Source organism: Arachis stenosperma, chromosome 8, assembly GCF_014773155.1.
Source record: "Arachis stenosperma cultivar V10309 chromosome 8, arast.V10309.gnm1.PFL2, whole genome shotgun sequence".
Taxonomy (NCBI): Eukaryota; Viridiplantae; Streptophyta; class Magnoliopsida; order Fabales; family Fabaceae; genus Arachis; species Arachis stenosperma.
This window is the reverse complement of record NC_080384.1, coordinates 48623754-48637836: the sequence shown is the minus strand read 5'-3', so window position 1 is coordinate 48637836 and position 14083 is coordinate 48623754.

Sequence of the window (14083 nt, the reverse complement as noted above, 5' to 3'; positions counted from 1 at the left end):
AATAATAATAATAATAATATGATAATTATCTTATACGTCATACAAATATAAACGTTATTTTTAACTTAAGTAAATTAAAAATTTAACTTTAAAATAGAACTTTTACTTATATAGTAATTAATTTAAATGAAAATAAAATAAATCAAAATTTAACATAATTTTTATCAATGTTTTCAAATTCAAAATTTTTATACCAAAATTAACTAAGATTTCTCTTTAAAATAAAATTTTAATTTTAATTATCTCAACCAATACCCCAATCAATTATTTATATCTTAAAAAAATATATATATGAGAAGAAATTAATTAGTTTGTCCACTTTAATAAATAATTATTTGACTAAAATAAAAGAAATTATTTTTTCAGAATCTTTGAAAGCTAATTAATATTATATATATTTTGTTACACAACATCTAGTTATAAAAATTTTATTTATTTCTAATGCTTACATTAAAAATAAAAATAAATTTAAATGAGTGAATTTTAATCTATAACATAATAATATATAATATAATAATTTTTTATATATCACGAATATAAATTAATTATTTTTTTACAAAAATTGTACGAGGCTGTATGGAATAATTAATAAAAATATATAAATTTTTTTATTAAAAGAGATTAAACAAAAAATATATAATAATTATTGCTATAAATATTTTACAAAGTTATCATTTATTCTTAATAATTGTTAGAATTTTTTATGCTTTACAATCATTATCTATAAAGAAGAAATATATATATTAGGAAAAAATTATTAAATAAATTTATTTTTTTTGCATTATTTTCACAATAAAAACTTTTTTGTTCGGTTCTTTTTTAACTATTATCATGTTATTATAATTGTTAAATAATATTAAAAAAAAATTAAAAATAGAAATAGCAGTAATACTTCGAATAATTAATTCAATAGAATTAAACTTAAATGAATAAGATGATTCAATTAATTATACAGATAATAGTATATTTATAAATATTAATAATAAAAATAGTCTCACTAATGTAAAGAGATAAATATTGTTTTAAACCCAGGGTTGGAATCGAACTCATCCCTGATCTAATTTTCGATTTAGAATCGTCCTTAATGTTTTATTTTAGTAATAAAATCGCCCTTTTGAATAAAATATTTTTTAAATGACAAAACTACCCTTTTTTCTGTCATTTCACTCTTTTCTCCTCCTTCCATTAACACAATTCAGAACTGCAAATCATTCTTCCTCCATTAACAAAATTTTCAAAACTATGAATCCTTAAATACAATTAACAAAACTCAAATCTAATTTCAAGAATAAAAAACATAAAATCAGAAACAAGAATCCAATTTCAAGAATAAAAAACAAGAACAAAAAGTAGAGAGAATTACAATAGCTCTAATTGAATTGGCTGGCTCTGCTACCTGAAATCCCAACTATCATCCAGATCCGTTTACCTCACATGCTATCAAAACAAAAGTCATTCCACCTATTACTCACTCTTCGGATGGAGGGGAAGAAGCTCACTAGTAATTATAAGCTAGGTGCCCTTAAATGACAGGAGGGGAAGAAACTCTAATGGAAGCATCCAATCAACCGGGAATCCCACCTTTCAGATTCTACATCTGCTACTGCTAGAACAAGAACAAGAACAATCCAAAAGCAAGAACAAGAAGAATCCAAAAACAAAACAAAGCAACAACAATCCAGAAGCAACGTCAACGGAAGCGGCGACAACACGGTGACCACTTACCACCACCATGGTGTCTTCTCCATCTTCGCAAGCTCCCTCTCTCTCTCTCTTCGGCGGCGACGCGACGACCTCCCCCACGGCAGCAGCTCCCTTCTCCTTGCGCGGCTTCATGGAAGACTAACCATGGCGAGAAGCGGCGGGACGATGGCGACAGCGACACGATGGAGACGGCGACGCGTGTGACGGCGAGCGACTCCTCCCCTCATGGTCACTGGCTCACCATCCCCTCTTCTTCCTCCTCTCTTTTCTTCTTCTCTGATCAGCTCTCTCTCTCTCTTGTGTGTGACGGTGGAGATGAGGAGAAGATAGAATTTGGGGATTAGGGATAGAGAGGTGAGAGAGTAGAATAAATGGAATAAGGGTAAAATTGTCCAAAAGGATGATTGTAATACAAAAAATAAAGTTAAGGACGATTCTAAATCGAAAATTAGATCAGGGACGGGTTCGATTTCGACCCTCAATGTGAGGGACCAAAACAATACTTATCCCTAATATAAATGACCAATACAATAATTATATGAAAAAATAAATAATTGTATAATTGCATAATTTTTAAGATCCTATTTGATTGAATTTAATGGACACATTCAAAAATATCTATACGATAATGTCTTAAAATTTCAGCATACTGTAAATCATACTATAATTTTATATATCATATTATAACTTTAAGTCAACTCCTTAAACACATGAAGTACACATGATAAAAGAAAATATTACAAAATAAAATTATAGTAAGATTATTTAAAAATACCGTAAAAAAGACACATCTCTTTTGTTAATTAAAAGCTAGAAGGAAAAATAGATTACTTAACACTTGAATTTTCAGACAGATTTAAACTATGGATGTAGTTGAGTTTGAGTTTAGTTTTGATAATTTGAAATTAGATATATTTTGAATTATACTTAGAAAATAAAAAATCGGATTAATTTCGAATAATGTATCTTTATCTTATAATAATTTTTTTGTTTTATTTTAATTTTTCGTGTTAGTGCAATGATTGGTTTTATACATTGTTCAATTAAGGGACCACCAATGAATTTGAAGTATGCAGTGATTTCTATAGATGAAAAAGAGTTTTAGAAGATAGAAGGGTCATTGAAATTGTACAACTGATATAAGCTTAAAAACTCAATTTCTTTATTATTATTAACTATTATTATTCAATTTTGATTTCTTTTTCTTTCCATTATTAAGTATTTTTTTATGGCATATAAAATAAATTTTTTCTCTTTATTTTACTTTTTTTTTCACTACACTTTTTATTTTTATTATGGATGGTTTCAATAAAATAGTATGTTGCTTCATATTTGGATTTGAATATTTTGTACTATTAGGTGTTAAAAGGATCATGTTAATAAAGATAAATAGTCTAAAATAAAAGGTAAAGTAAAATAAAAATATGGTACAAGAAAAAATTAATAGAAATATACTGCAAATTTATTGGTAAATGTTGTATATGTCAGAATTGACTATTTGAAGTTGGTGTTAGATAATAAGAATATAATTGAATGGATAAAAGTCAAAAAATATGTAAATTGAGAGATGCAGTTTTTGAAGAACGAAATAATTAGCCTTAGGCATATATTCTAGGATCTATTTATTGTGGCCAAACGTAATAGAAAATTCAGAGTCAAGTTAAAAAAGATTGGGATTAAATCAGTTTGAAAGGAAAATGAATGAGTTGAAGGTACGTGATTTAGTAAGGAAAATGACATAACATCGAACAAAATGGGGCGCTTAATGTTAACGATTTTAGAAACAAAATGGTGAGATGTGTATGAAGGGCATGAACACTAGGAGATTATTATAAGACTGAACCAGTTCTAAAAGTTGAGTGATGATGTTGGATTGGTGAGATGTTCATGAATAACATGAACACTAGGAGATTATTATAGAACTGAACCAATTCTAAAAGTTAAGTGATGATGTTGGATTTTTCTTTTAGTTGATTTGAATACTATATCTTAAATAATAGTTGAAAGACTTATTTTTTTAATATATTTTTTATATACAGATCGATCATTCTATTGTTAAAAAATTTAAAAATGAAGGGACAAATTAAAATTAAAAATGTATTCATTTGTATTTAATAATAGAATTCAGGTTATATAAATTTTGAAACTAAATCTTAGAACTTAAAACAAAAATAAATTGACTAAGGACAACATAAAATACGTTTAAAAAGAACATAAAATCTTAGTATTTTTTTATTTTTAATAGTTTATTTACTATTATAAAATTACGTAAATCAAATTATTATAAAAAATAATTTATGTATTGTAAAAATTAATTTATATATATTAGTTAATAATTTTTTATTATTTAAATTAATTAAAAACTAATTCTATGTTTTTTAATTTTAATTAACATATATGATATATCTAATATTTTTTTATTATTTTTGTGTCATCTCCATAGTGCTAGTTAGGGGTGGCAACGGGGCGGGTAGGGCCCGCCCCTCCGTACACCAACCCGCATAAAATCCGCCCCACTTTTACCCGCGGGTAGTAAAATACTGAACTCTAACCCGCTTCTGCGGGTATCCGCCTCTATAATTATTAAAATACAATAAATAAAATTAAATTTCAAAATTTATATAACCATCATCACATACATAACATAAATTAAAGTAAAAATTTAAATATAATACAATATTATTAATCATTTACTAATTATTTTACATATATTATACATATTATATATTAAAATAATATATATTATATATATAGCGGGGCGGGTATTACCTAAACCCGACCCCGCCCCCGCCCCTACCAAGAATCTGCCCCGCTAAAAATTCGCCCCGGTGCGGGGCGGGTAATTACTCGCCCCGAGCGGGTAGGGGCGGGGTGGGTATCCGCGGGTTCGGGTGGTATTGCCATCCCTAGTGCTAGTATATAAGGTAGCGTTTGTTTTCGGGGGCAGGACACCGAGACATGGACAATACTTGTTTAAAAAGTGTTTGGAAGCAAAGACATGAACACTCGACATATTGTCTTCGAGACAGTTTTTTATACTTTTGTGTCCACCCTTTTACGATGGACAATGATGGACACAGGATTTGAAAGAGTGAACACAGACATTTTTATAAATTTTGTTTTCATTTTTGTTCATAGATTTTTTTTATTATTCCACTATTACCCCTTCTTATTTTTCCTACTGCGTTGTTCTCATATATGTACTTTCTTTTTTCTGCTCTTTCTCTATCTCTTTCTTTTCCAGGTAGAATTTTTTATTGGGTAGATAATTCTTTTCTTTTTATCGTTTTTACTTCAATACCATTTTAACCTTGTATTATATTATTTGATTTGTAATAAAAATAATAACAAAAATAATTAATCTTAAAACTTTTGAAAGATAAATATTATCAAAAGTAAAATTGATCTTTTAAAATGCTAAAAAATAATTTATAAATTGTAATTGATTTTATATAATTTAAAAAAAATCAGTTTTTTTTTTAAAAAATCAGTTTTTAGATAAAAAAAAATGGCTTTCTAAATAAAAATAGATTTTTATGTATAAAAACTAATTATTTTTTCATGTAAAAATAATTTTTTTTTTTAAATTTTTTTTATTTAAAATTAATTTGACTTATTAACCTAAACAAAATTTTTTATTAATCAAATTTAAATTTATTTTTTTTGGTAATCTTAACCATATGTATTCCTACATATTAATAATAAATTTAAAAATAAAATAATTATATTTATAAATTTTATTTTAATATAAATATTAATATATTTTTTTATTAAAATTTTTTGCCTCTTCAAATATTTTTTCAAGTTCTGTCTGTACTCCTACATACTTTTATTTTTTATTAAATTAATTTGTATTTAATGTAAAAAATTTAGAATTATAAAATTATTTTAGTCATTTCATATAATATTTTGTGATGATGCTTTTCAAAACAGAATAGAAATAGCGCACCATACGAAGTTACATCACCAAAAATGTAATATTATTTGCCATCTGTACGGAAACGGTTTTAAAAAGGAAAGGGATTTGAGATTTCATCAAAGAGAGGTAATCTTTATTTTATTTTCATTACGACATTATCATCCGAAAATTATTATAATATATCCCTTCTCTTCTTTGATCTTTTATTGGTGCATTTATGTGGGAGAGGTTCACTCTAAGCCAGTGGAAGAACAATTCACATGTGTTCACTGCAAGGGAGCTGTCTTCAATAATCTGAATGACTTAGAGGACCATACTCAATAAAAGCACTAGAATACAAGGTTCTGTGCTGTTTCTGCAGTAATCTTTTTCAGACGAAAAAGAATCTTAATTTACATATTAATAATAAATTTAAAAATAAAATAATTATATTATAAATTTTATTTTAATATAAATACTAATATATTTTTTTATTAAAATTTTTTGTCTCTTCAAATATTTTTTTTTAAGTTTCGTACTCTTACGTATTCTCATTTTTTATTAAATTAATTTATATTTAATATAGAAAATTTGAAATTACAGGACTATTTTAATCATTTCATATAATATTTTATGATGATGCTTTTCAAAACAGAATGAAAATGGCGCGCCATACGAAATTACATCACCAAAAATTTGATATTATTTGCCATCTTTGCGGGAACGATTCTAAAAAGAAAATGGATTTGAGATTTCATCAAAAAGAGGTAATCTTTATTTTATTTTCATTACGACATTACCAACCGAAAATTATTATAATATATCCCTTCTCTTCTTTGATCTTTTGTCGGTGCATTTATGTGGGATAGGTTTGTTCTAGACCAATAGAAGAACAGTTCACATGTGTTCACTGCAAGAGAGCCGTCTTCAATCATCCGAATGACTTAGAGGATCATGCTCAACAAAAGCAAAGGTTCTGTGCTGTTTCTGCGGTAATTTTTTTCAGACGTAAAAAATCTCAATCTACATCTGAGAGAGGTAATCTTTGCTGTTTCATTTTTCTCAATCATCTTCTTTTCTTTCTTTTTTTCCAAGTGCTTTCATTATCAAGGAAAACACAAAAGGCAGTAATACCATTGCTGTTTCTTCAATCTAAGCTCATGGTAAAGAATCCTAGTGCTTTTTTTTTTCTTTTGGTTCCTTTTATTGTGCTAGCATATAACAACCCCTTTCTTCAACTTCTTATTCATGTTGCTATTGTGTTTGTTGGGTTGGAAATGATGATGTTAAACAAATTTGATTCTAATCAAAATCATGTAGATGATATAAATAATAAAAATTTAACTCTGATCCGTCCATTGGCTATGATTCGTCTCAGGAAAAACTATAAATCGAAATCCGGTTAAAACTAAATACACACGTGAGTACGTGGAGAGTACATGTTTTACTTTCTTAACGGATTTATCCTATAAAATCAAATAATTATGTGCCAACCCAGATGGGCACAGGAATCTCTCCGCAAATCTCTTTAAAGAAGGGCACTAAAGAGCAGTTATCACCCACTTAGTAACAGCTCCACAATATTAGATCCACTAAGTAACCGCCTGTAGCACAACAATTCTATAAATATTTTATTCTCATATTTATCTTCTACTTTTACTAACTTGAGCGTTGGAGTCCCTTTGCAGGTGTCCAACGCCGCCGTCCTTACAAGAAGATGATGTTCCTTCCTTTCACTCCCAAGAAAAGCAAGTTCAAGTATCAACAGAACGAGCTATGCCTCGGAGTCTACTTTCACACAGAAACAAACTCTTTATAGACTCTGTCATTACTGTTTTGTGAAGTTGGCGGATGGTGAAGCTTTTTAGGATCATGAAAATTCAGAATTCTTGTGTGTAATTAGCTAACAAGTAGCTTTTAGATTGTTCTCTCTCTATCACGTTTTAAAATAATTTGAGAATGTTGATGGCTAAAGAAAGTTCTGCCAGGGTTTCTACTCAAGAAGAAGATCTGAAAAAGCAAAAAGCATAGCACTAAGAAAGTCAAGACTCGTGATGATGTTGATCTAAATCAACCTAGTGAGTGTACGGACATTGTTGGGCAAGAACATGACATTGAGAGGTTGTCAAAAATCTCGTATAAAGAGTCCCTTCTAACATCGCCTGGCCTTAGTCCGGGAGGTGACAATATGGCCATGGATGGCATTGATGAAAATGCTCCTAACCCGGAGGATCAATGGTATATTGATGCTGAAAAGGAAGATCTCGGCGAAAAACCATTTAATCCTTGCCCTACGATTCCAGTGTCGAAAGAAGAGTTTGATGAATGGTGCAAGCCTTGGCGCAATGCGCTCGTCGTCAAAGTCCTAGGCAAACGTGTGGGATTAGGATTCATTGAACAACGTCTCCGAAGGGATTGGGCCAAGAAAGGTAATATAAATGTGATTGATATGGATCGTGATTATTTTCTTGTTCATTTTTCAGATGAGGCGGATTACTCGCACGCGCTGTTAGAGGGGCCATGGATGTTTGCCGGGCATTACCTCATTGTGCAACGATGGAGGCCGTTCTTTCTGAATTCTGAGAATCAAGTTAAAAAAATTGCATCATGGGTTCGTATCCCTAATCTTTCAATCGAACTTTATAATCCCCGATTCTTGTGGCGTGTGGGGTCGGCCATTGGTCAAATGCTCAAAATTGATCGTACTACCTCCATCCACTCTAGAGGACGATTTGCTCGCATCTGTGTTGAGATTGATCTGGCAAAACAACTTGTACCACGTATTTTGGTGTTAGATAGTGAGTTAAACATTGAGTATGAAGGGCTCTACCAGATTTGTTTCAATTGTGGCAGATATGGACACCGTATGGACCAATGTGGTGAGACGGTGGTGGAACAGGTGGAGACACAGAAGGTGGAAAACGCCGACCAGAAAGCAGATTCAGGCGACAATCAAGCAATTGATGATAACCAAAATGGAAGTTCCATGGATTTTGGGATTCAGCATGATACTCGGGCTAATCAAAATCCCCCAAATTTTGACCCTTGGATGATGGTGAGAAGACAAAATCAAAAGAAAAAGGCAATTAGTTCTAACGGAAAAGGAGGGAATATTCATGAAATTAATAGAGGCGAAAAATTAGCACCTGAAGATATTGTTGAAAGTATAGAGGAAGGAAGAGGATCACGCTATAATATCCTATATGAGGAAAATCCGCAGGATGTGGAAGTACATGCATAGCATGTTGATAGTGAAAAATCAATTAATAACACACAAGATGGGCTTTAAGCTGCCAAGGCCCATAACAAGGTTGAAAAAATTCAACCCATATACAAGAAGGTCCTAAAACAAGGTGCTGGAAAAAACCCTCAAGGAATTAAAAAACCAAATCATGGGCTAATTGGGCTTAAGCCCAATGAAAAAGGTAACAAATTGAAAGCCAAAATATTGGAACAATCCTTACCCAAAGCTAAAGAGCATATCAACGAAGCTTCCTTAGTGATTCATAACAAGAAGAATTCCGAAATGGAAGCTATGGAGTTGGCGATGTTGGAACATATGCGGCGCCTCCAAGATGATCAAAGAGAAGCTTTTGAAATCTCCAAACGGATGCAATCACCTCTTGAAGCTCATGAGGTAAGAAATAATTTTTTAATTCAAACCCAAAATCCCTCTTCTTCGATGAGGCCGCCGGACCCAGGGAGTGGCGTGGCTTTAAATTCCAATAAGCAAACAAGTCCAACCTTGGAGATTCTAAGTAAGAATCAATTGAAGGATGGGAAGTCTTCCCATGGAAGCGCTGGTTTGGTACTTGGGACTCAACCCAGAAATTAATCTCGGTCCTCAAAGACCCTCTCCATGTTTTTGTTATGATGAATATTATTTGTTGAAATTGTCGGGGTGCTGGAGGTAAGTCTTTTCATTCTCTTATTAGAGATATGCGAAAGGAATATGAATGGTATGAAAGGAAAGAAAATCATAAATAAGATGGGCTTTGACGGGTCTTTTATTGTCGAAGTCGTTGGCCATTATGGGGGTATTTGGTGTTTATGGGATGCAGGTATTTGGGATGTTGTTGTTCTGGATTATAGTCATCAACTAGTTCATCTTCAAGTCTCTTGCAATAATTCAAATTCTTGGCTTCTCTCAGCTTGTTACGGGAGTCCTCAACGAGCTACCAGGAGATCTTTGTGGAGTAATATTCGTTTTTTGGCTGATAATACCACTCTACCTTGGTGTCTTCTAGGTGATTTTAATGCTATTTTACATGATCATGAAAGGCAGGGCGGTTCTTCCAGAGTTATTTCGGGTGCTTGCAATGAGTTTCAGAATTGTGTGTCGGATTGTGGTTTGATTGATTTAGGATTCATTGGTTGGCCTTTTATATGGAAGAGAGGTAATCTTGTAGAGAGACTTGATAGAGGTTTGAGCAATCTTAATAGGCAGCTTAAATTTCCTGAGGCTTATTTGAAGCACCTTCCCCTTCTCAAATCAGACCACACTCCCATATGTTTGAAGATTGCTGCTGATCCTTCTCCCAACAGAGGAAGGAGGCCTTTCAGATTTCTTGCCGCTTGGTTATCCCACCCTAATTTTAATGAGTTAGTTCATCAATCTTGGCATGTGGAAAACTCTTGGACAGAAGGACTTCTTAATTTCAAAAATTCTCTTAAAAAATGGAACTCCAATGTTTTTGGGGACATTTGGAAAAGGAAAAGCAAGATCTTGCGAAGACTTCAGGGCATCACCAATAGCCTAAGTTACAGCAGTAATTCTTTTCTTGAAGAACTTCAAGTGCAACTTTGGAAGGATTACGAGGAAGTTCTAGCCCATGAAGAGCTCCTTTGGTACCAGAAATCTAGATGCAAGTGGATAGAGTTTGGAGATAGAAATACAAAATTCTTTCATGGCTCAACTATGGTTAGGCGGAGGAAGAATAAAGTTCATTCTCTTCTAGATGATGGTGGTAATTTAATTACTGATAAGAATACTTTGGAGAGTATGGCCTTTTCTTTTTACTCTAACTTGTATATGGATTGCCTCCCTGAGTGCCCTTTTGTTCTCACTAATGGTTTTCCTACTCTTTGTGAGGAGGACCGAAACAGAGTGGGAGGAGATATTTCTAATATGGGGATTAAAGAGGCAGTTTTTGCTATGGGCAGCTTTAAAGCACCAGGAAGGGATGGTTTACAAGCTGTCTTTTATCAGAGCCAATGGGATAAAGTCGGGTCTGACCTTTGTACACTTATACATCGTATTTTTCATGAGCCTGAGAAAGTTCAAGAGATCAATGAAACTCTTATTACTCTTATTCCTAAGGTGGAACCTGTCACTAGCCTCAAGCAAATGAGACCAATCAGTTTATGCAATGTCTCCTACAAAGTTGTCACTAAAGTCCTTGCTAACCGTATTAGAAACCTCATGGAGAAGTTAGTCAAACCCACACAGTGCAGTTTTGTTCCTGGCAGACATAGCTCAGATAATATCATCATTGCTCAGGAAGTCATTCATACGATGAGAAGCAAGAAGGGTCTAAAAGGGTGGATGGCTATCAAGATTGACTTGGAAAAAGCTTATGACAGAATCAAATGGAGCTTTGTTAGAGATACTCTTTTGGAGGTTGGTTTCCCAACTCATATTATCAAGCTCATTATGTCATGCATTTCCACAACAAGGATGCGAGTTCTTTGGAATGGTGAGGAATTAGATGAATTCTTTCCATCCAGAGGTATTCGCCAAGGCGACCCCCTTTCACCGTATATTTTTGTACTATGTATTGAACGCCTCTCTCAACTGGTTAATGCTGCTGTTGATCATGGGTTCTAGAAGCCTATCAAAATGAACAGGGATGGTCCTAAGCTCTCCCACCTATGCTTTGCCGATGATTTAATTCTTTTTGCGGAAGCTAATCTTCAACAAGTGGATATTATCAAGAAATGCCTCAAAGCCTTCTGTGACAGCTTTGGCCAGAAAATTAGCAATGAAAAAACTCGGGTGTACTTCTCCAAGAATGTGGGAAACCAAGTTAGAATTGAGATTAGTGAAGCTCTTGAATTTGCTAGAACAGATAACCTTGGAAAGTATTTGGGTGTTCCTCTTCTACATTCCAAAGTATCCAAGCATACCTTCAATGACATCATCAACAAGCTCAACTCCAGACTAAATTCTTAGGAAGCCTCATCTCTTTCGTTTGCAGGCAGAACTACCCTGGTGAAATCTGTCCTTTCTTCTATTCCTCTTTATACTATGCAAACTGCTTTATTACCTGTCTCTACTTGTAATGTTATTGATCGTAAATGCAGGAGTTTTCTTTGGGGCGATACTGACCAATCAAAGAAGATTCATCTCATGAATTGGGATAAAGTTTGTCAACCCAAGAAAGCGGGAGGTCTTGGCATTAGACATGCAAGCAAAATGAACCATACTTTCATGATGAAAGCTGGATGGGGGCTAGTTGAGAAAAGTGATTCTTTATGGGCCACTGTGCTCCGATCCAAATATAAAGCTGGAAAGGATATCATTCCTAATGTTGAGCGAAAGCCTAATAGCTCTAACTTGTGGAAGGGAATATGCAAGTCATGGCCAGATGTGAAACAAAACCATATCTGGCGTATTGGGGATGGCTCTGTGATTAAGTTTTGGCAACATAACTGGGTTCCCAATTTGGGTAGTCTTGATCAGCATGTGCCGCAGGTAAGAACTAATTATGTAGAGTATTCTAGTTCGTTGATGGACTTCCTTGATGTTTCAGGCAATTGGGATTTGAACAAACTTAATAGCTGGCTGCCGGAAGATATGGTGAAGAAGATTGCTGCCATCTCTCCACCATCTCCATGGAAGATGCCGGATCATGTGGCATGGAACTTGTCATCGGATGGCTCCTTCGATCTCAAACAATCCTATCAAGTACTTTGCAACACTCCTACTTCCTATAATGGAACGTTCAATCTGGTTTGGCGTTGGTGTGGTCCCAAACGTGTTCGATCCTTTCTTTGGTTAGTTGCCAATAATGCAATCCTAACTAATGCGGAAAGACAACGACGTCACCTCTCAACCGCGTCATCATGTCCAAGATGTAACATTCACAGCGAAACGATCCTCAATGTCCTTAGAGACTGTGCATTTGCATCAGCAGTTTGGGATAACTTGCTGCCTTTGGTATGGAATCAAAGCTTCTTCAGCTCAAATCTTCAAGACTGGCTAAGCTCCAACCTCTCTACTTCAAGAAATTGGCAATGTCTTTTTGGGGTGGTGACATCCTCTCTTTGGTTTTTTCGAAATAAGCTAATTTTTGAAGGAAACTCCACTACAGTAGCCTCGGCTATAGCTCAAATTAGAGTAAGATTTGATGAGTTCAACCATTCGTCAAGATCTAAAGTGCACCTGAATGCTCCCTATGCCAATCATGATCGATTAATAAGCTGGAAGCCTCCTAGTGAGGATCCTGTTAAGTTGAATGTAGATGGCTCTTATATGGCAATAACTAATAATGCTGCTTGTAGTGGGATCCTTAGAAACTATCTTGGAGGGTTCATTAAAGGATTCTCTTGCAATCTCGGGAGCTGCTCCATCATGCATGCGGAACTATGGGAGATTGTTCATGGTCTTCGGATTGCTACTTCTCTAAATCTTTCTTGTGTAATTGTGGAATCGGACTCGACTTCAGCGTTAAAGTTCATCACCCAAAGCTGTCCAGCTACTCATTCTTGTTCCTCCCTTATTGAGGAAATCAAGCTCCAAGCAAACCGCATCCCTCATGTGTACTGGAATAATGTGCCTCGCGAAGCTAACTCTGTTGCGGATCAACTAGCAAAGAAAGGGCAACATTTACCTCTTGGTCTCCATACTTTTGATTTAGCCCCTTGTGAAATTTCTCATATTCTAGCTTCTGATATAGCTTCTGTCCCTCTGTTTAGAGGCATTTAGTTTTTTTATCTTTTTTGGGTCTTTGACCCCACTATCACCAAAAAAAAAAGAGGCAAAAATCTTTAAAAAATATAAAAAAATAAAATGTATAAGTAGTGATAAAAAAAAATAAATTATAAAAATTGTACCTTAAACACAAGAGAGAGAAAGAAAGAGAAAAAAGAGAACGAATGAATAAAAAATACATTATGATCTCATATAAATAGATGACATTAAAAAAAATAAACTAATTAAATTAATTCATGTATTTCATTATCATATTTATTATTTACTAAAATAATTTAATATTTATTCCAATCAAATCAAATTAAATAATTAATATAATTAACTAAATTAATTAATTGATATAATTAATTGTGAAATTTAAATGTCTAATCAAATTAATTAATTGATATTATTAATTATTTATAATTGATTTACTTTACAAAATTAAAAAAATAAATCGAAAAATACTTTCAAAAGCATACCACGTCAGCTGAAATTAAACATTAAGTATAGAAATTCGATTTTTATATAATAAAATAAATTTTAAAATTTTTTTATATATATTGATG